The sequence below is a fragment of the Nelumbo nucifera genome, chromosome 1 (assembly GCF_055504915.1).
Source record: "Nelumbo nucifera cultivar China Antique chromosome 1, China Antique-T2T, whole genome shotgun sequence".
Lineage (NCBI taxonomy): Eukaryota > Viridiplantae > Streptophyta > Magnoliopsida > Proteales > Nelumbonaceae > Nelumbo > Nelumbo nucifera.
The window spans coordinates 182,591,221-182,614,453 of NC_142649.1; the positions used below are offsets into that span (position 1 = coordinate 182,591,221).

Genomic DNA, 23,233 nt, shown 5'->3' on the forward strand with positions numbered 1-23,233 from the left:
CAAACTGGGCTTACATGATGCGACATAGCCATGGAGCTATTCTATTGTTAAAGGGTCAAAAGTGCTCCATCTCTGAAACTGAGATGCTAAGAAAATCAAAAGGTTAAGACTTAAGATAATTTTCGTCCATCTGATTTGAGAATTATATTTTGGAACTTTGATGATGGTTTATTATCCATGGACTTTATAGTGCAAGCAAAATTGATGCAATGAATATACAGCAAAATAAATAATCATAAAAAAGGCATATCGGCCAATATGTATTATATCAGGGTCATTAGAGTGCTTATGGTGATACACACTACGATCAACCCTATGCTGTAAGTCTGGTCTTCACTGATCTGTCGCCACGTCTAGAAATCCTTTGAACCATGTTGTCACTTCTCCCACTAGGTAAATCATCACCGTCTTCTCTTCCCTTACTTTAACAGCTTCTTGCCCTTTTATCTTCATCTCTTTGAATAAGAATTTCTTGGTTTGAAATCTAATCTCTTTCTGCCATCTGCCTTCTGGTTCAAACTGAGAATGCTAGATATTGTTAGAAAATGAAACAAAAAAATATGTTAGAAAATGCGTCCAATGGAAATGAGAATGTTAGAAAATGGGTGGCGTGAATATGCTCTGGCTCTTTTCCATAATCAAACCACATGCTTCGTTTAAATCGTCATATTCAATTCAAAAATCACATTAATACAAATTGAGAATGTTAGAAAATGAAACAAAAACCACATGCTTCGTTTAGATCGTCATATTCAATTCAAAAATCACATTAATATCAAACTGAGAATGTTATACAGTCTCGGATTTCAGATCTAAGAAAAAAAAAAAAGATAAGAAATGAGAAAACTTACCTCCTGCCGGTATGATCGTCGGCGTCGACCGGTGGGTCACCGAAGGGGGTGTAAAGCGGCGTCAGGGGGCTCCCACTCCGGTAGGTTCAGATCTGTGAATATTAGAAAACGAATGAGAAAAAAAACAAAAAAAAAAGGAATGAGAAAAACTTACATTACAGACTACTTACCTCCTGCCGGTATGGTCGGCGGCCGGCAGAACTCGACCGGTGGGTGGGTGGATGGAGAAGAATGGGGGCGCCAAGGGTTTCAGGGTTTCGGTTCGAAGTGAATGGAGAAGAAAGGGAGAAGAAACCTTTTAGGCGCATGTTTCATTAACGGGGATGCTGGAAACGGCGTCAACTTGACTCCGCACACGTCTCACCTAGTGCACGTGTTTCATGACACGCGTCGTGTTCCGATTGTGTGGGACGTATTTGGGGGGCAGATGCGAACCCCTTCTAATGGATGTGGAGTTGGAATTTTTGGTCTTTTTGGACTAATGACCCAAAGATATCAGATTAGCACCCCACAAGAGCCCCAATGCACATCTCAGCGTGCACTGGGACTTGGGAGCATCTCTCGTACTTGTCGGGGCGAGATGTTCCCAATACAATGGTGAGAGGTGCCGTGGGGCGAACTCCAACCCAAAAGGCCCCAACCCCAACTATCATGGTATTACTGTAGGGTTTCCACCACGTGGGCGCTGATAGAGTAAATCCAGATCGTCCGATTAATCTTTGTCAGCTTTCCGCTTTCTGCTTTTTTTTTATTTGTATTTATTTATTCATTAATCTTCTCTACTCTTTCCCTTTTTAACAGAAGACAAAGATACTATTTTATCTCCATGTCCTTAGGCTGCAACGTATAATGCAATTTCATTATACAATATTTTCTCTCAATTTTAATTTTTATATGAATCAGTTTTAAGTATTTCAGTTGATGAAATTAGTTTGTAAATTTATCATGAAAAAAAAGGAAGGTTTGTAGTTGTGAAGATTTCAATAATAAATTAGCTAATGGCCCATATCTACTACATGAATACTTATTTTATTCCAAGCCAACTATTGAAGTGGTAAGCTTTGAAGTTCGAACCATTTCAGCTGGGTTTGTTTTATTTGATTTATAAAACCAGATTAGGTCTATTTTGTAATTAAATAATTCGCCTAATATAGAAAAATGAGACATTGAGACAATGAGACCAATACTAGTATAATCGGGTGTTTTTCTTTTATTTGAGTTACAGACCTAAATTATAATTGGTTTGAAAGAAATGACGAAACATTTTCTTCTATCCGATCCATATATATTTGAGACAAAAGCTAATGATAATTATGGTGATCAATTAAATTATGTTTGATTTGTTATTAAAGGGTGTTTATAGATAGGGTATTCATTATAGGTGATAAAAATGGGCTAGTAGAAAAAGTAAGTAGTATTAGGTATGAAGTTATTCATAGGAAAGCAAGGGACCGTTCTTCTTTAAAGAAAGGTAAATATTTTCTATGAAGCACATATCTGGATAAGTTCATTTATTCGTGTTCTTTTATTTTCATGTAAATAAGATAATAATCGTTTTAGTCATTAAAATTTATTATTAAAAGAGAGAATTTTGTTGCATCCAAATGTTAAAATAATTTTTTTGTAAATTACACATAATCTTAAAAAAGAGCATTGGTATTTTGGTCAATGATAACCACAATCCCATTGACCAAGTTTTCCTTCTCTCAAAATTCAAAAAACGAAAAGGCCCTAAGAGTAACTCTAATAGGTGATATGACATTAAAAATAACCCCAATAGGTGATATAATGAGAAAGAGCCTTTTCTTTTTGGTAATGTTGCTGCCGGGTAGGATGTTTCTTGGAGCAACAACAATGTTTTCTATTTGGTACCAATGTTCAAGGAAACGTTTTCAACATTGGTACCCATTATCTAGTGCCACGTCACTACCACCTCACGTCCATGTTGGTAGCAACGAGCCGCAGCTCCAGGAAATGCCAAATTCGACGTTGCTCCAAGCCATGCCTTCCCAATTTCCAAGGTGTGGCTTGGAGCACCGTTTTTTTATGAAAAAAAAAAAAACAGTTCCAAACAAATGCCTATTTCCTGGAGCACCATTTTTTCCAACATGGTGCAGATGTGGCACCGTTTTCTGGAGCAACAACAACAATGCCAAACAGACGCTATATGGTTTAGCTTCCTAAACTAGATTAAACCAAGTTGAAATTGGTGGTTTGTCCTGGTATGGACTTGACAACAACTTGATTCAGTTTGGGAAAAAAATTAAAATTCAATTTATGGTTTGGTTTCTAAAAAAACTGATCAAATTGTAAACTTCCACTTTGGTTTGATACCCAAAATATATTAGAAAGCGGACCAAACTGAGATAAAATGGTTTAACCTGTATTTCATCAAAATGGTGCCATGTCATCGCTAAATCAGTATTTTAGCACATCATAGTGATCATTACGCATAGATACTCACAAAAGCTGACCTTGATTTATGTGTACACCTACTGTTGGGAGAAGTTTCATTTTAATGCTTCCCCCAACGTTTATATGTTTATTCACTATTATGCTGATGTGGCACCTAACGGCACCTAGTGGCGCCCACTTGTCATAAACGGTTGACATTATTACTTCTGTCAGTTTTAAAAACAAATCAAATACAAATGTTTAATTAATAAATGGAAGCTCCACCAAACACATATTTAATCTTGTTTGATATTTGTGCTAAAATGGTCTAGTCTTGTATTTACTTCAGACCAAACCAAAGCAGACCATAAACACCCATAATGTAGATTGATGTGAATTAGATTAAAGAAGATAGAAAAGCATAATCGGGGTCAAGTAAATAGCTTCCTTATATGACCAACTTTGTTTTCAATCATTTGGTATTATGATATGGCAGATCCAAACAATACCAAATGTGGAACCCTCTTGATTGACCTGATTCAATCATGTACTAACTGAAAACAACTACTTTAAAACAAACCTAGTATTGTTGATTTCAGTTCATCTTATTTTAAGTTTTTAGTTTATATATAAATGTCGCCCAAAAAGAAGGGTTTATTATGGGTACGTGCATTTGACAAGTTCTTTGGGGCTTATATTTGTCTTGTGAATAGAGGCCACCAAGACCAATACATAAAAATCCCTTTGAGATGCTCCAAATCTACTGGTAGGGCTGCAATCAAATCGAGTTCTAATGGAATAGTACTTCTAGCTAAAATTTGATTAGGCTCGGTTCGAGCTCAAATCTTGATGTAAGCTTGATTAGTTATTCAAATTCAAGATCGATTAGACTCAAAGTTCACAAACATAGCTAGATTAATATATACATACATAATAAATATAAAAATGCATTCATTTTCATGATTTTAAACCAAACTGAATCGAACTTAATAGTATTTTAATCAAACCAAATAAAGGCATACAAAAGTTTAATTACTAGCAGAACTGATAACAAAGTACCACGAGGCATGTGAAAAAACATCAAAGGGCCATGTGACCTCTTCCTAACAGATTCCCAAAAGGCTCATCTTTTTGCATTGCAATACAAATCAAATACAACTTTTCATTTTAGATTTGTATATGTGTTTTCGTTTGCATTGAATCCAATTAATGCTTTGTCTCATTTGTACTTAAAACACCTTCCTCCAAAGTTAAGTGGAAATCACATCACTTCCCATATTACACTCAAATAGATAACCGTCTTTATACTTTCATTTTTTGTAATGTCATTTTATTTCAAAATTTACTCCTCCCAGATAAACATAAAAAATTAAAACCCGAAACAAATGTGAAATTAGGACTTGCATTCTTATAAAATGAAATTTGCACCATAACAAAATGGCACAGGTTAGTCAAAGTGGAACTTCAAATAACGTAGGGGTGTTCACCGTAATCTAGAGGCAAAGGTATAGTTGTAGGTTGTAGCCTTGTAACTTGTAGGTGGTATTTGAAATTAGAGCAATGCTAAACAAGTTCGACTATTCCCGATAAGAAAGAGAGGACAAGTCATAATTCTGCTCACATACCAGCCACATATTGAAAGTATTTCTAAATTCTAATACATTTGCGTTTAATTCATGGAGAGATGTTCCTAGTGTACCGCAGGATTCCAATGCTTCCATGATGTGTGCAGAGTTTTTGTTTGTAGAGTATCCCATCGCTAAAGTCAAATGTGTAAATAACACCATTTTGGGGAGTGTTTTTTTGTTGTAAATGGGCTTTTGAAAAAGCTACTTTTGAAATGGGCTTTTTTTAGAGAAAAGAAAAACTTTTTCAGTGTTTGTCTACCTAATTACCATTTTTTATTGAAAATAATTTATTGTAAATGCAAAATGCTAAATGGAGCAAGGTTTTAAAACCGACTCGGAACCGGAATCGTTCTGGCCATCGGTTTCCAAGTCAATGGTTTGACCATCCAGTTCAAATGGATGGCCCGTTCCAATTTAAAAAAAAAATAAAAAATAGTTAAAATAAAAACGGCCAAAACCATTGAACGGGCTGAACAAATTGGCTACTCGGGTTAGTGGGTCACTGACCAATTCAACAGTTTTGGCCAAGGACCGGGCTTAGAGTAAAATGGAATCGGTTTTTTGGATGGTTCTTGGTCTGAGCGATCTAGCTATCCGAGTCAACAAAGGTTCAAAAACACTGAAATTGAGTTTTTTTAATGCTTTTTCAAATGGGTTTTTTGAAAGCCTAATTTGCACAAAAACCTCCCTTGAAGTTTTTGACAATCATAAAAATCTCCCATGAAGTTTCACTTTAGCAAAAACCTCTCCTAGATTTTTAAAGAATTCAACAAAAACCTCCCTTCCGTCAATAACAAAGACGGAAAATGTTAAACTGATAAATCAAAGTTTCAAAATTCCTATTTTACCCTTTAACAAAATACCTATTTTACCATACATAGTGAATGTGACAGTATTACCTTTGTAGTACTTCTGCACGAATGCAAGACCACAGCCGAGTGGCACCTGTGCACCAACAATTCCATGCCCACGGAGATGGTTTCTTGGCCATTGTAGAAATGACAGAAATCGCGGATGAGCTTAGCCTTGTAGAGCAAGTCCGTAGCAATCTCAATACGACGCATGACGACCATGTCTTTGAAAAAAAACCGAGTTCCTTTGGGGTGGTTTTGAAGGTGCAAGAGGGTGGGTGGCCGGTGAAGGGGACATTGGTTTTGACGGTGTTGGAAAATAATGAATAAGGCAGAATGGAACTTATCAATAATCACTTTCCAAACCAGAACTTGCAGGAGTGTGACGTTGCAGAATTGTGAAACTAAGAAATTGCAAAGAGAAGGAGGGCTGAGTCGTGCCACTTGGTCACTCTCCTTAAAATCGTATTTCCCCCATATGGTGCAGTTAGGTGAACGCAAATCGGTCACCAAGATAAAGCAACCCATAGGCCACTGGTAGGCGTGCACTCGCTTACCAGACCTCCATGAACCACATATAAGTGATGCTCAAATTAACGGAGAAGACAAAGAAGAGAAGACTGTTGAAAATGTTGGTGTGTAGACTAGGTCGACCAACACTCTTTTTAAGAGTGTTCTCAGAACCGAATGGACACAGAGGTGTCCGTTCAGACAAATGCCTCTTCAGAACACTACACCTATTCGAAAAGACACAGAAAGGAAGAGACACGAACAGAAAAAGAAAACCGTTCAAAAAGATAAATTTGAATTTTAAAGTCAAACGGTTAAACCATTCAGAACTGTGCACCTATTCTCTTATAAGCGGCCACACTTCACTATCTTAAATCAGCATCTGAAATAGGACACAAAATGATAGTGCTTTTCCAAGTCATCTAGTGACTTGTTTTTACCCATTCGAGCTAATTCTAGGGATCTCCTTTCATAGGTTGGGTGTCCATCACTAATGACTTATGTAATAAGCCTCAACCCCATTCCTACCGATGTCTCATATAAACCACCTTAGAAGTATGTGGTTTGGTTAACGAATCTGTAAGTTTCTTTTCAGACCTTACAAAATCCAAAGGGATCATACCTTTGCTAAGGTGTTGTCTTACTAGATTATGCCTTAAGCAGATGTGCCTTCTTTTACCATTGTAAGTTTGGTTCCTTAGCCAATGGAGAGATATTGATGGAACCAGTCATGGCCAAAGTGGTATATCTGACAATAAGTTCCTTAGCCACTCTACCTCGGACCCCGCCAATTCTAGTGCAATAAATTCAGCCTCCATTATTGAATTTATATTACATGACTACTTTACCAATTTCCACGATATTGCTCCTTCGCCTAGGATAAATACATATCCATTGATAAAAGTATTATCATTTGAATCTATAGTACAATTCGCATCAATAAAGCCTTCTAACACAGGAGGAAACCTGAGTAATGTAAACCAACAATCATAGTTCCTTTTAAATATTTTAATAATCTTTTAGAGCTTCCCAATGTTCATTTTCGAGATTATGGGTATGCTGACTTAATTTTCCCACAGCTATATCTATGTCTAGTCTTATGCAGTTCATTAAACACTGATCCAATTATACTTGCATAGTCCTTTTGTAAAACACGTTTTCCTACATGTCTCCTTAAGTGAATATTATAGTCAAAAGGTGTTTTAATAGGTTTACAGTCAGTGTTCAAATTTTCTAAGAATACCTTCTACATAGTGAGGTTGGGAGAGAATAAAGTTTCCTTATTGTTTATAAATTTTAATCCCCAATATTACATTAGCCTCACCTAAGTCCTTGGTATCAAATTTGGACATTAGAAATTGTTTTATTTCTTTTACTACCTCTAGACTTGTTCCCATTATTAGCATATCATCAACATATAAACAAATAATGACTCCTTTATCATCTACAAATTTTCTATATATGCATCTATCAGAACCATTTTTGTTATATCCATTAGTTACTAACACATTATCAAATTTTTCATGCCATTGTTTGGGAGCTTATTTTAAGCTATAAAGAGACTTAATTAATTTATATACTTAATTTTCTTGTCTTGGAATTACGAAGCTTTCAAGATGCTTAATATATATATTTCTTCCCCTAATTCCCCAATTAAGAAAGTTATTTTTACATCCATTTGATGAACTACTAGTTTATAATTGGATGCTATGGCAAACAAGACTCTAATTGTAATTAACTTTGCAACTAGGGAGTAGGTGTCAAAGAACTCTACATATTTCTTTTGTTTGAACTCTTTAGCAACTAATTTGGCCTTGAATTTATCTATTGCACCATCTGGATTTAATTTTTTCTTAAAAATCCACTTACAATCCAAAGCCTTAATTCCAAGAGGAAGATCTACAAGTTCCCAAGTGTGATTACTGACCAGGGAGTCTATTTCACTTTTTATGGCTTCTTTCCAAAATACTGCATCAGGTGAGGTTATAGCTTCTTGATAGATTATTGGGTCCTTGTCCACCAGAAATATGAACATTTCGTCACCCAAGTTTGTTTCTTTCCTTTGTCTTTTACTTTTCCTTAAGTCTGGTTCTTAATTCCTAGAATCGGTGTTGTCTTGACTAAGAGAAGTACTAATTCCTTGGGCAGTCAATTGTTCTTGTTTTCTATTTTGGATTTGGGAGGGTTCCCTATTTATTGTTTCTTTTCTCCATGGAAAAATGTGCTCAAAGAATTCTGCATCTCGGGACTCTATTATTGTGTTGCTTTCTACAACATTATTAATTGTTTTAATTACAATGAACCGATAAGTTGCACTGTTTTATGCATATCTAATGAACACATAGCCATAGGTTTTCAGTCCTAATTTCTTTATTTCAGGTTCAGGTATTCTAACCTTTTGCTAGGCAGCCCCAAACTTTTAAGTAGTTCAAACTAGGTTTTCTGTTATGCCACAATTCAAAAGGCATTTGTCCTTTCTTCTTGAGTGGTATTCTAATATATAAGTGACAAGTCGTTACGATTGCTTTCCCCCACAAGTTTAAAAGTGCACATCAACTAATTAGCATTGCATTCATTATTTATTTTAGTGTTATGTTAAGTCTTTTTGCAACTCCATTAGATTCAGGTTGATAAGGGGTTATGGTTTCATGTATGATTCCATTTTCTTCAAAGAATTTTCTAATGATTTTTCCATCATATTCAGTCTCTTTATTTGTTCTAAGTCCTTTTATTTTCTTTCCTAACTGATTTTCCACTTAAGTTTTATAGTTTATAAAAGCTTAATCAGCCTCATCTTTTGATCTAAGTAGAACTACTTTTGCATATCTAGACAAGTCGCCTGTAAATGTTATGTAGTATATTTTCCCTCCTCTAATTTCATTATATTTAAGGCATCCTAGATCACTATGTATAAGTTGTAATAATTTAGTTTCTCGTTGTATACTTTTATGAAGTTTTTTAGTTAATTTTGCTTCTACACATACTTGGCATTTTTCATTTGTAAAATTAATAAAAACATTCAAATTCCTAATTTACATAACCGTTTTAAATAAGAAGCACTACGATGCCCTAGTCTAGCATGCCAAATATCAAAAGATTTAACAATATAAGCAGAAGAAGAAGCACTTTTATTCATAACAATATAAGAAATATTCAGTACAAACAGTCCACTAGCATTATACCATTTTCCAATAAAAACAATGTTTTTAGTTAAAACAGACTTGTCTGCTTTAAATGTGAGCTTTTATCCTACTTTGTTAAGGAGTGCTCCCAATACCAAGTTTTGTCGGATCTCTGTCACATGCAGCATATCATTCAGCATTAGAATTTTTCCTGAAGTCAGTTTTAAGAGCACATTTCCTTTGCCAATGACCTTCGAAGTTTGTGATTTTCCCATGAAGACTTGCTCTCCCTCAGATTGAGTTGTATACTCAAAGGAGTTGTGGTCCCCACATAAGTGCTTGGTAGCACCAATGTCTAGTACTCACTCCTTCGACTTATCCACTAAGTTTGCCTCAATTACCATGGCTGCGATAACACCCTCAATCAAATTGACTTTTGGTTTCCTGGAGTCCTTCTTCTTTCGGTATCGACAATCCTTCTTGTAATGTCTAGGTTTGCCACATACATAGCAATTTCCTTTCTTTTGTTGCTTCTTAAATTTCAGATCATTTTTCACATTCAAATTCCTTTTGAATTTTGTAGTCTTTTCCTCAACCAGATTGGTTTCAGAAAACTAGTCATCATCTGTCTTTCTGTTCTTTTCTTCTATTTTAATTCAAACCACTACTTGGTCCAACGTAGTGTCCTTCCTTTTATGCTTCATACTAGTCTTGAAATCATTCAATGTATATGGCAATTTCTCTATGAGAGAACTAGCAATGAATTCATCTGGTAGTATCATGCCTTCTTTTTCTAGTTCCCCCACAAGCACTTAAAACTCATCTGTTTGGGCAGACATGTCCATGTCTTCTTTCATGGTGAAATGCAAGAAGTTGGCAATTACATATTTTTTATTTCCAACATTTTCCAAAGCATACTTATTGTCCAATGTATTACAAATTTCATAGGAAAATTTATAGGAAGATTAGACACTGTACAGTTCATTGGATAGACAGTTGAGGATATGGTTGGTGTAGAGGTGGCCGGTCGTAGTCTAGTGTTCTGCAACAACAGAACAGTGTTGGTTCCTCCATGTTTAATGGGTTCGATTCAGTCAAAGCAAAGGCTATCCTTAACTGCTCTAAGGCAAACAACGTTGTCTCCAATGCTTGTAGTTGGCTCCATTGAAAGGTTCAATCTTAGAGAAATCGGGAACTATTGATAGTATCCGGTTTCTCATGAAAGGGTTAACAGAGATAGGTTCCATAAATGTGGTTTTAAGATTGTTGGAAAATAATGGCAGAATGGAACTTATCGGTAATCGCTTTCCAAACTAGAACTTGCAGGAGTGTGACGCAAAATTGCGAAAACTGAGAAATTACAGAGAGAAGTAGGGAAAAGTCGTGCCATTTAGTCACTCTCCTTAAAACCACATTTGCCCCCTATGGTGCAGCCAGGTGATCGCAAATTGGTCGCCAAGATAAAACAACCCACAAGCCACTGGTAGGCGTGCACTCGCTTACCAGACCTCTACGAACCACAGTGAAGTGATGCTTAGATTGACGGAGAAAACAAAGAAGAGAAGATTGTTGAAAATGTCGGTGTGTAGACTGGGTTGACCAACACTCCTTATAGAGTGTTCTCAGACCCAAATGGACATAGAGGTGTCCATTCAGACAAGTGCCTCTTCAGAACAGTACACCTATTGAAGAGACACAGAAAGGAAGAAACACGAATAGGAAAAGAAAACCGTTCAAAAAAATAAATTTGAATTTTAAAGTCAAACGATTAAATCAGTAAAAAAACGTCCGATGTAGCGCGTGCGTACACACACACATACACATACACGCACCCACACCCATGCCCCGGCCCATCTCGGCGCGTGCGTACACATACACCCCCCCCCCCCCCCACATGCGGGGATATTTATAATGCTTTCCTCCTATGGGTCCGTACCCATAGAGAGAGCAAAGCTATACATATACTCTACATCTACTCCTTTCCCAAGCAATGTGGGACAAGGAGTCTTCCCATACACTCAAGAGTGGGAAGAGGAAAAGACAAAACTTAAAAATAAGAGAGGGAGGAGAGAGATTCTTGAAATTTTGAATCTCCCTCCAATAGACGGTGATAACAAAAGTGTCATCGGCTGATGAGGAGAATGAGTGACGAAGGTGTTGAGAAGAGGAGGAGGCAAGGGGCTTGAGGAACCTAGAATGAGATGAAAATGTTATTTGGTCGAGAGCAGCCATCTCGCTTGTCTGATAGATCTTCCTCTCACTGTTAAGAGAGGAGAAGGGATCTAAAATCCATAGATGAAGACGAAAAGGTTTTAAACAAGCAGAAGGGAAGGTGGGGAAGATAGGTTGTTGTTGTTCTGCCAATGTGCCAGGGTTGGCCAAAAGTTAGTTGTGATTGGCGGGTGGAACTCGACGACTTGGGAGGTGTCAAAAGCTATGTTTTTCGATTTCGTGTTCAACGGATAGCATCATGGGGTAGACATGTCGAGAGCCTCGCGATCGTTCTTTGCTTGTGCATCAGATTCTGATCTGATGGTTTTTTTGCTGTGACAAGAAGAAGAATGCACTTAAGTCCACAATGTTGTATGGCATGGTGGAGGATGAGTGGACCCTACTATGTGACATGGACAAGCAACAGGATGAGTGCAAGGGGATCTTCCATGCTGGCAGGTTCCTTGTCATAGGTGGGTATTCCACGAAGATGCAAGAATGGCTCAAGAGGAGTGCAGAGGCTTTTGATGTTGCCACGTGGCAGTGGGGCCAAGTGGAGGAGTCCTAGACATCAGTTTGTGTCTGAGGACTTGTGTGGTAGGGGATTAAGGGAAGTTGTACAGGTGTAGGGCGAGCAATGTGGCAGTATCATTAAAAATATATGTAAATTAATTTGCAAATGGGTAAAATAAGTATTTTAAAAATGTAATTCATGGATTTAATGTTTTCCGTCTTGGTCATTGAGAGAAGGGATGTTTTTGTCAATTTCTTTAAAAATGTAGGAGAGGTTTGATGGAATAAAACTATAAGGGAGGTTTTTATGATTGTTGGGGGAGAGGTTTTTGTATTTTAACCCTTTTTCACTAGGGGTGATCATTTCAGCCCAGGCCCACATCAGGTCCGTAAATTTTTGGGCCGGGCTTGGGCTTAATACTTCAAGCCCGACCCAACCCACATATATTTAAACTTACACATTTTGTGTATAATGTATACATATGTATACATTTTATTTCATATTATATTATATATTTTATATATAAATATTATAACATGACATGTATAATTTATATTATATGTAATATTTTATATTATATAATGTATAAAGTAAGTTTATATGCATTTATATATGAGTGACATTGGCCTAGAATCAGGCCCGACCCGGGCCCGTATAGACCTAGGCTAGGGCTTATGCTTTAGGTCCGGAACCCTCGGCCCTAAGCTATAGCCCTTATCATAAGTGCAAAGCCTGCCCCAGCCCGACCCATGATCACCCCTACTTTTCACCCCAATGGTTTTAACCCACCTTTGGATTTTCCAAAGCAAATGGTACAAAAATAGTGAATACCCGTTTGAGAAGCACTCTCAAACGCAACTAGCTCAGAATATATGCAATCCCATTAATTTACTTCCTACGAGACAAAATCAAGTATAAAGTAAATTTGAATCAAAATTTTACGCTTTTAGTCTACTTGCACTCCCATGTAGTGGTGGCAATTGGGTGGTTGAGTTGGGTTTGGTTTGGGTTGAGCTTCAACCCAACCCATTTAACCCACCAACCCATTAATGACCCAATTGTATAAAATTAAATGGGTTGGATTCAACCCAATCCAACTCGCCCAAACCCATTAATCTTATATTTATGTACTTAAAACAAAAAGCTAACTCCCTCTTGACAAATAAGTTGGTAATAGCTTGGTGGTAATAGTAGTTGCTATTTGCACAAGTGGTGCAGGTTTAAATCACATTACATGCATTTTATTTTTACACAAGCGGCGAAGCCATTGGACTATGTTCGGGTTTCGGATTTGACTGAACTACTTAGGTTAAAACCAGTTAGACCAACTTGAACTATCTAATTAGATTGTCTTTGAGCTAATCACATCAAGAGTGTTGAACCGTTTAGATCCGAATCAGTACGGTTGGACTGAACTAGGTCGGTTCAGTCAATGACGGATTGACTTGGACCAGCCCATATCAGGTTTGTGCACGGGTTTGGGACTGAACTGATTGGCCCAAAGCGGGTCAGGAGAAGTATATCGAACATGTTAGGATTCGGGTCAAGTTGTACAAATACGAGTCGGGCCAGACGATCCAAACCGGGAAAAACAAGTGGGGAAGATTTAGGGTCCGGACACCATCCCACCCACCCCATTTTGGGTTCGGGTAGACCCAGATCAACATGCTCTGGGTTGGGCTGGGTTCTGCCTGGGCTGACCGACCCAAACGAATTGAATCGAGGCGATCGAGTCTGTTCATATTTAGACCAAGTTGAGCTGGTTCGAACTCGAGTCAAGTTGATTTGGATTTGTGTCGATTTGGGTGAAGTGTGTTGATTTGAGACAAAACTAATTTTAGTCAATAATTAATATAAAATGAATGTATTAATTATAAATTATTTCATTTAAATGAAAACAATTAAAAAAATGGCTAACAAATTAATACTTATATCTTTAATGGTTAACCCAATGGTTATCCACAACCCAACCAACCCAACCCATTTAAATTGACCCAATGATTGATCAAACCCATTTCCAACATGCCAATTAGATGGGCGGTTGGGTGGATTAGATGCTAGGTGGGTTCAGCGGATTGGGTGAAAAATTGTCTCCCCTACTCCCATGAATTTAAAATGAAATTCTCACTACAAACAAACAAATGTACATTGCACCATTTCAAATTGGTCCTCCGACGGTCACAGTCAATAAATAAATAGGTTCCCTTCTAGGCAAGAATGGATAAGAGTGAATAACACTATAGCCTTTGGTTGCAAAATTCTTGCCATAGGCCTCATTCTTTTTATGTGAGAAATTAGCCTCTAGCATAGAAATTGAGGTAGCATGCAATATGAAAAATGATCATACCCGATCTTGCTAATTTCCATTATTTAAAGAAACTCTACGTCAATGGACATAAGACCATATTTGATTTCGCTTTTATTAAGTACTTTTTATAAGTACTTTACATAAGTGTTGTAAAGTACTTATTGAAAAAACAACTTGAGAGTGGTTTTTTTTTAAGCACTTATTAAATAAGTGCATGTTCAAAATTTTTGGGACGGCTCAATCCCTGGTTAATTTTTTAAAATCCCCAAAATACCCCCATGTGTTAGAGAAACCCTCTTCTTCCTCATTCAAACAAACTCGAGTACACCAACGGTGGCACCAGTAATGGGAACATTCGATGACCATCAAACAACCTAAAAACTCACCAAGGATCAAATCACTTTTGGAATGATTTTGTGCATGTTTTCATGAACATTTTTGGTTTTTTGAGGTATTTAATATTTGGAACCCTTTTGGCATTGTTCATTGCCAGATCTGGTTTTTTGGAAGGATTTCACTCCATTATCACCGTACAATTGTTGTTGACATCAGGTTGGTCATCCTCCACCTTCGTCTTTGCTTTATAATTATTTTTAGTGTAACATTTTGCTCAAAACTGTTTTTTTTTTATTATTTTTAGAGATAAAAACGATAATGTAGTGATTTTTTGAAGTGTATGTGGTTGTGTTAATTATTTTGCATAATCCGAATAATGGGTGATGGGAATTTTTGTTAATTAGTTCGGTTGTGTTAATTCTCTTATGTTAAATATTACTGCACTTTTGTGTTTTTCTTCCAAGTTATGAATAATTGGTGATGTTTTCCAAATTTAATTTTTCCTTAATCCGAATGTTGATTGTTTTTTTATTAATATGATTTTTTGTGATACTATAATTTAAAAAAAAAAATTATTTCACATTGTATATGCTGAAATATATGAATCATAATATGTTGAAATATGTAAATAATAATACACTAAAATATTTGAATAATAATATGCTAAAATATGTTTTATTGATTTTTTATATGAATAATGATATCCTTGTTAGACAGTTTTGTATGCCCTTAGCTTCAAATAGAATGATGTACTTTATGAGTTTATTGTAATTGAATAAAGATACATATTTGATTCATGTCCCCTTGGTATGTTTCTGTGTAATACCCTTAAACTGGACACTTAATGAGACTCGTGTTAGTTTAGAATGTTCACAGCCAGTGGGTCGGTCTGGGGAGACCTATCCTGACAAGGCTGACACTGTAGTGCCACCAAGTCGGTTGGGGTGGCCTGTCTCAGCTGCCAGGGTGAGACCCTAGGCACATACAGTGTAGGATTAATTGAATCTTTGAACTGGACCAGATTTCCAGTATTACCCTGGACCTTGGAGATTGATGGGCAAAACTGGAAAGTTACACCCGACCCCTAGACTCGATTATGATACTGCACTAGGTGTCGGATTGGGCTATCTTTGATGTACCAATCAGTGAGATCCTTAGCGGGGGTCAAAACCTGGGTATGTTGGGACAGTCCGAGAATTCATCTGAGTGGGTGATCATAGTGACAGGATCAGCCCCTTTGTCGGACAAAGGTAATGATCGGGGATGCACTCTCACTGATGGAAACCAAGACTGCCGGCAGTCGATTTCAACCGTTGAGATTTGTTTTGCAAAATATATTTTATATAAGATATAAAAGTATATATATGGTTTCTAAAATGTTTGCAAGAAGGTTTTAATTCCCGGGATCTATATGAATGGAGAGTGCAACATTGTTCCTTGCAGCCGAGGGAGATGTCCTCTCTTGTCGGGCAGTGTATGATCATTATGGGCTGAGAGGTTAAGTGTAAGACCATTGAGGATAATACCTGATGGGCTAATCTTGCATTTGCCCACAGTCCCTGGGTGTTACAAAGTGGCTTGGCCCAGGGACCTCTTAGGGTAAGTGTTGGGCCCGTAGAGCCCATTTGATGGGTTTCAGGGGGTGCATTGTCTTTAACAGTGTATTCGGCCAGGCCTTGTAACAAAGGCTGGGCCGAAACCATGTGGCTGATGTGTAGATCAATGCTTGGGTCCCACGCCATACAAGGAAGCCCAACTGGGCAGCAGTTAAGAGGGTTAAGTGAGCACATAAGCTTAATGGGCCTAAAGCCCATTTCGAACTGGGCTGTTTATTTAGTTAATAAAGGGGCGAAATCTGAAGTGGATCAGCTAATAAGATTGGGCTTAGACCCTATCCACTTAGAGAGTCCAAGATCTAAATAAGATTTAGATCTGGAAACCTCCTAATCAGATTAGGAGATGGCTGATCTGATCTCTAGATAAGATAAGGATTATCCCTTATCACTTAAAGGGACTTCTAACCCAAATGTGATTTGGATTAGCAACTCCTAATCTGATTAGGAGTTGATCCCTTTAAGATTATAAAAGAAGAAGGGGGCGGCAGCCTAAAACACACACAGATCATCAGGTTTTCTTTAGTGCTGAAATCAAGAAGAGAGAATTCTGCTCCCTGCAAATACTCTCTTGCCGCCTCCTTGTTCTTGCCGTCCTGTTTGCCAGTTCGATCTCCACTTGTGGGAGAAGTCAAGATTGGATCTTGACATCAGTCATTTGAGAAAGGATTGAAAGGAAGCTGTGCTCACGTACCATCTTGCTGATTCTTGCGAAGGACAGAGTTCTTGGAGAAGAACACTGCTGATTCTGCTCCACCTGCACTGCGCCATCTTCAGTGGGAGCAGTCTTTGGATCCTTCCTTGGGCGTGAACACCTTCGTTGGGAGATATTACTTCTCCGTATCAGGTATAATCCTTCCCACTCCTTTTTGGTTCAGATCTGGTTCAATTTATGGTTCAGAATTGATCCTTGAAAATATGATTTTCTAAATGGGGAATACGATTCCCAGTTGAAGGGAGAGAAAAATTTTTGAAATTCGCCCCTTATTCCGCAATCTTTTGGGCGTCCATAGGATGGATCTCTCATCCCTTCAATCCTGAAATTTCATTTTGGTGATTCTTATTGCATATTATTGTTGTTGTTGTTATTATTATTATTATTATTATTATTATTATTATTATTATGTGAAAAATATTGTTTATATGTATGGGTGAAATGAGGGTTAAAATTGTCATTTATGCTAAAATAAGCACTTGTAGGGAATACAGTTCACCAAACATCCTCACCCCAATAAGTGCTTAAAAAACTCAATAAGTGATTTAGAAAATGGATCACAAAACAATGTTAAGTAGTGGTTAAAATAAGTACTTAGAATAAGCACTTGTCCATCACTTAACCACCAAACATAGCCTAAGTGCCGACCTAAGTCTACAAAACCACCGCCATATATGTTGATCGGCAAACTGCCATGGAAACTTTAATTGAAATCAAGACCAGCACTTTTCTTCAATTTTTGTGTTAAGCACATCTCTTATGGACTAGCAATTGGAATAAGAAATCAATTTCTATTATGTTCCAACTTATTTCAATTGTTGGTATGTTTTTTTTTTTTCATTGGGATTGCAAGGGAGTCGAGCTACTATGCTTGCACAGTAGATGTAATTTCCTTCTCAATAAATAAATGCATCAATGGCAAATTGGACTAATGTATCCCAAGTACCAATAATCGAGAGTTGTCAATGGATCAGGTTTACTTAACGGACCTGAATAGACTGAACCGATTATAACGATTTTGGTTCCATAGTTTTGTCCCAGTTAATAATTGGATTGGTTTTGATTGAAAAATTCGGGGCCCTCCTAAATTGAAGATTTTTCTTTTCCTTATCATAAGTTACAAATTGCCTAAAAGTCTATGATTATTCACAAAGGTTGTAATATTGAAGGAGCTTGTGGCTTTTGTGGAGAGTTTGAAGATATTGATCATATCTTTAAGAAATGCTCATATGCGAAGCAGATTTGGATGGTGGTTGAGCTTAATATTGTTGGGTTATTATATTATGGTTCATATGGAAAAATAAAAATGAGATACATTTAATAATAAAACCATCCCTCCTATCTTGATTGAGAGCTTTGAATTGCTTCATAGAGGTTGTGAATTGTATCAAGATGAAGGGAAATTTTGGGGTTCATTATGTGTCTCGTAATGCTGATGATTGGTGTACTATTATGTGTATTGCTGAGGATCACCTTGGAGCCATTCGTAATCTTAAAGCATACAGGATTGGCTTACTACTATCAATATTGCTGAAGCTTGGATAGCCTAGGAAACTTACAATATGACTTTCAATATTAGAGAGCCCTCGATCATAATTGAAGGGGATTTAATGTTGGTCATCAATTATCTGAAGAGATTTGTTGCTATTGTTATTGAACATCATGGAATACCGTAGACATGTTAGCTCGCATTTGGCTTGTCATCATGCTTTTTAGAGAGGTGAATCAAGCTGCTGATTGGCTGATACACAATGCTATCATGGATGGACAAGTTAATCTAAATTGTATTCCTTCTTTTAGTTTTATTTGTTTATAAGAATTTAATTGACGTGGTTTCCAAATTATACGAAAGATAAATGAGGTGGGAGACAAGTTATTTGGGGGTAGTAAGGTAAGATGAAAATCGATGTAGTTCTCATCCATAAGAGAAAATTATGGTTTGATGAAGTGATGCAAATTTTGCATTAATTTTTTAAATGTAAAGTGTAAATCATAGTTACAAATAAATAAATGCAAAATTTGTATTTGATTCATATTTGCATTTTGCAATGCAAATTAAACCCAGACAAAACAACACGAGATATGATTAACTGAACCAATAGTTGTTCATAAGGCTATGAACCAATAATAACACTACACACCACGCACCTCACCAGGCATAAAATACATTTAACTTCTCGTATGGGACCTATATATTTTGGCGTTCGGCTTCAATCAATCCAAATCTCATTCAAACAATTTTTAGGCTCCGTTTGGTTTGTGGGATGGAGATGAGAAAAAAGGGAATATTTCAAAAATATTCTTTTTTCTCTCATTTGTTTCAAGAAAAATAAGGGGATGGGATGAAAAAAAAGTGGGATGTGAGATTCTAAAATTGTGCAATTGGGGTTTCACCAAAACAGTGCGACTCCAACTCCTCTCTCTATCTCTCCTTTCTTCTCTATTCTGTCTCTCTGTGCGTCTCTGCTTCTATCTGTCCATCTCCCTTCTCTCTCTCTCATCAAAAGCAAAACCAAAAGCAAGAAAAAAAGAGAAAAAACCAACCCCAAATCATGGAAGGAGATGCAAACACACCATCCTTTTGGCTACAAACTAGTACCACCATCAGCTGTAGCCATCGTCGTTCTTCTTCTCCTTTATTTCTTAACTCCATCGTTCTAATCGTCGTATGGCCTCTCGCCGCTTTCTTTCTCTTGCTCTTTGTCATTCCTTCCTTCCATAGGATTCTCAGTAGGAGGAACTACGAGTCCTCCAACAGCACTGATGATGAGTACACCAATGTTGCCAGCAGCAGCACCTCCCAAGTGGCCGATAAATCACATCCATCCTCAACCCCACATCCCTGGTTCGAGTATCACGACCACAGCTTCTACAATCCCATGACATTCTCCACCGATTCCACTAGGGTCGGGCATTTGAGGAGGAATAGAAGCTCCTACCCGGATCTTAGGCTAGAATCCTCGTGGTTTTCCGAGAGCGATGATAGAGCTCAATGATAGTGTACCAGAAGTCACGAAAATCCATTCACCACAACCACATGCTCAAACACTGCCGTCGTCGCCTCCTCCTCCTCCACCCCACCGCAACGGGAATCGAAACAATCGGAACATAAAAGTAGCAAAAGCGAAAAGAGGGGGAGCAGTGGAGCGAACGACATAGCAACTACATTGGCCTCGCTATACCATCAAAGGAAGAAGAAGAAGAAGCAGAAGAACAAGGATAGTTATGGTTACGATAGTTCCCTTCACTCTCCACCATCTTTTCATTTAGTGATGAAGGAAGATTTGGCCCGACCTCTCGACCACCCAACACGTGAAAACAACCAAGGGTGGTCTGGCAGAAGCAGCAACTCAGCATGGTAGTACGCTCAAGGCACGAGCTCCGAGAGGAGGAACCAGCGGTCCGAGCTTCCCAAATGGAGCCCGAACTCTCCCTTTGGCCCTGAGCCTTACGAGGAGCGCAAAGGGCAACAACCCAAACTGGCCCACCCCAGGGCAGTTCGGGCCACACCTCTATCCGAACTCAAGAGTTCACCTCGCACACCACTCCAACACTTCGTCTCCAGGCCGCTGAACTGAACAACCGTACCTAACACCAAAGGAGTCTGTATCCTGAGGCGGCGCACCTGACTGACTTAGGATCTGACGCTTGACAGCTGCACTTCAACGGCCACCTGCCACTGCCACCTCCAATCACAGAAACGGCTCCGACAAAGAGAGCAGTGGCAGTTGTCTGCCCCAGCAGAGGTGATGACACCCAAACTGGCAGAAGTGCAGAGGTAATGATACTCGACCTGACAGGAGCTTGGAAGTGAGTGCGCGAAGTGGTTATAAAAGGCTCTCTTCCCCCCAAGAACGAGGTACGTGATAACTTTGCGCCATCTGGTTTTTCATCTTGCCCTTGAGGAAATACTAACTTGAGCTTCGGAGCACTCTCATTGGGTTCCTCCCCGGAGATTACTCGCTTTCTTCCCCATTTCAGGCACCTTTTGCTCCAGCTAGAGGCAAGATCGTTGACAACCAGGACCGACCGGATTGCGCTCCATCAATTGGCGACGTCTGTGGGAACGCTTCTAAAAGCCTCCCTCTAAAACTCTCATAACCCCTTTTTTCCAAGAAACCCCAACACCCATGGCTTCTTCCAGCAATGTCGGACGTAGCACGGAGATGAACGCCACCGGGGAACAACTTCAAGTCCCCGTGGTGTGCATCGGGCAGTTCACCATCCCCCTTCTGGTGGATGGGACCCCCAGCCTAAATGCGCCACGAACAGTGGCGCCCGTGAATCTTCCCGCCATGAACGTCCCCCTTCCTCTCCCTGTCGAGACAACCTTTACCGAACCAACTAGTGTCCCCCTGGCGACTAGCCAAAACCAGTTTGATGACTTGATGCAGTACATGCGGGCAATGCAAGCCCAAATGCAGCAGTTCCAGCAGCACCAAGTACTGCACCACATCTCTCTGTATCACTATCAACAGCAGTTCCCCCAACTGCCTCTGAACCAACCACAACTTCCACCTCGGCACCCCGCTCCGAAGTCATTTAAGCCCTCCCCTCAGGACAGACGCCTTCACCGAGGAGAAGCCTCCCAACCTCAGAACCCCCCCAAGAGCCAGGCCTCATCCCCGGGCCGGAGGGAAAGAAAAATCACCCCCGCCTCGCAGCTCAACGGCGGGTCGGGAACCTTGCATGCCAAGTCAGCACCTCGGCACTCCAAGTCTGAGCTCTCGCCCACAGAGAACTGATTCAGCGTCCTAGCGGCGGACTACCAATAGTCCGGACCCATCGAGCTCGGCAACACCGAGGCCAGCAGCGCCAGTACCAGGCCTACTCAGCAACGAAGACGCCGGCGAGGTCGCCGAACTACCACCCGCGTCCAGCCCGAGCTCCGAGGTAAAGAAGAGACAAGCTCGGACGAAGTAAAAGCTGCCTCTATTCTCTCAGTCCCTTCCCCCCTCTCATCAGAACTCCTTGCAGTTCCCATGCCCAGAAATTTCAAACTCCCCCCTTTAAACAAGTATGATGGTTCCTTCAACCCCAACGACCACGTTGATGCCTTCCAGTCCCAAATGCACCTGGCAAGGGCCAGTGAATCATGCACGTGCGTGGCCTTCACTACCACCTTCAGGGGGGTGGCCTGCACCTGGTACAGGAACCTGGCCCTCGGGTCAGTAAGAAGCTGGACCTAGTTTGTGCAGGTCTTCACCGCGCACTTCGTTACCAGCAAGCGGTGCCCCAGAACTGAGGAGAGCATCTTCGGAGTAGTCCAGAGAGAAGGAGAGTCCATCCGGGGCTACATCAAGTTGTTCAATGATGCGTGCTTGCAGATACCGTGACTGGACCCCGCGGTGCAGCTCGCGGCAGCCAAGAGAGTGACACACAAGGAGTTCAAGTGGCACATGGTAGTTAGCCAGCCCGCGACGGTAGCTGAATTCCTCAAGCTCGCGGATAAATTCACGAGAACAAAGGAGGAGTTCAACCAAAGGACCGAAAGCGGGATCAAGAAAAGGAAGAGGGAAGGCGAGCCCTCCAACCCAGATGACAGAAGAAGGAAAGATCCAGCTCGGGAGATGAAGCCGAGCCAGCCGTTCCGAGCTCCCTTAGCAGCTCGGACAAACTACACACCCTTAAACGCGAAGCGGGCTGAGATCTTGATGATGATCAAAGATGCCCCGTACGTGAAGTGGCCACCTCGTCTGAAGGGAAACCCGAACGAGAGGAATAAAAATTTGTATTGCAGCTTCCATAGGGACCACGGTCATAGTACCGAACATTGTAATAATCTCTGGGACGAGATAGAGGGACTCATCCATCGTGGGTACATAAGAAATTTTGTACAGCATAATAATAATAATAAGGCAGGTCGGTAAGGGGAGCATGGCAAGGATGTCCCCGAGTCCAGCAGTAGGTCGGCCGAACAGTCGCAAAGACAGCCTCCGGAAGAGAGGCCAGTTCAGGGAACCATCCACGTGATAGTGGGAGGTTTGGTAGTAGCGGGTTGTACTTCGGCAACGGCCCGGACGTCAGTTCGCGAAGCTACCCGAGAAGAGCAGAACCCTCCGAAGAGGCCGAAGACGGAGGAACCGATTTTCTTCACGGAAGACAATGCGCAAGGGGTCCACTACCCCCACGATGATGCGCTTGTCATCAAACTAAGGATCAGTGACTTCGAAGTCAAGC

At 39.6% G+C, this 23,233-nt stretch overlaps 1 long non-coding RNA gene across 1 annotated transcript; it reads right to left on the reverse strand.

The window, feature by feature from the left end:
* Window positions 1-216: 216 nt before the first annotated feature.
* On the reverse strand, window positions 217-1,481 carry LOC104600205 (uncharacterized). Its single transcript, XR_735639.2, has 3 exons — window positions 1,022-1,481; window positions 852-943; window positions 217-519 (listed from the first exon to the last, which is right to left on the reverse strand). It is a non-coding gene; the product is annotated as an uncharacterized LOC104600205 (long non-coding RNA).
* Between the last annotated feature and the right edge of the window lie 21,752 nt (window positions 1,482-23,233).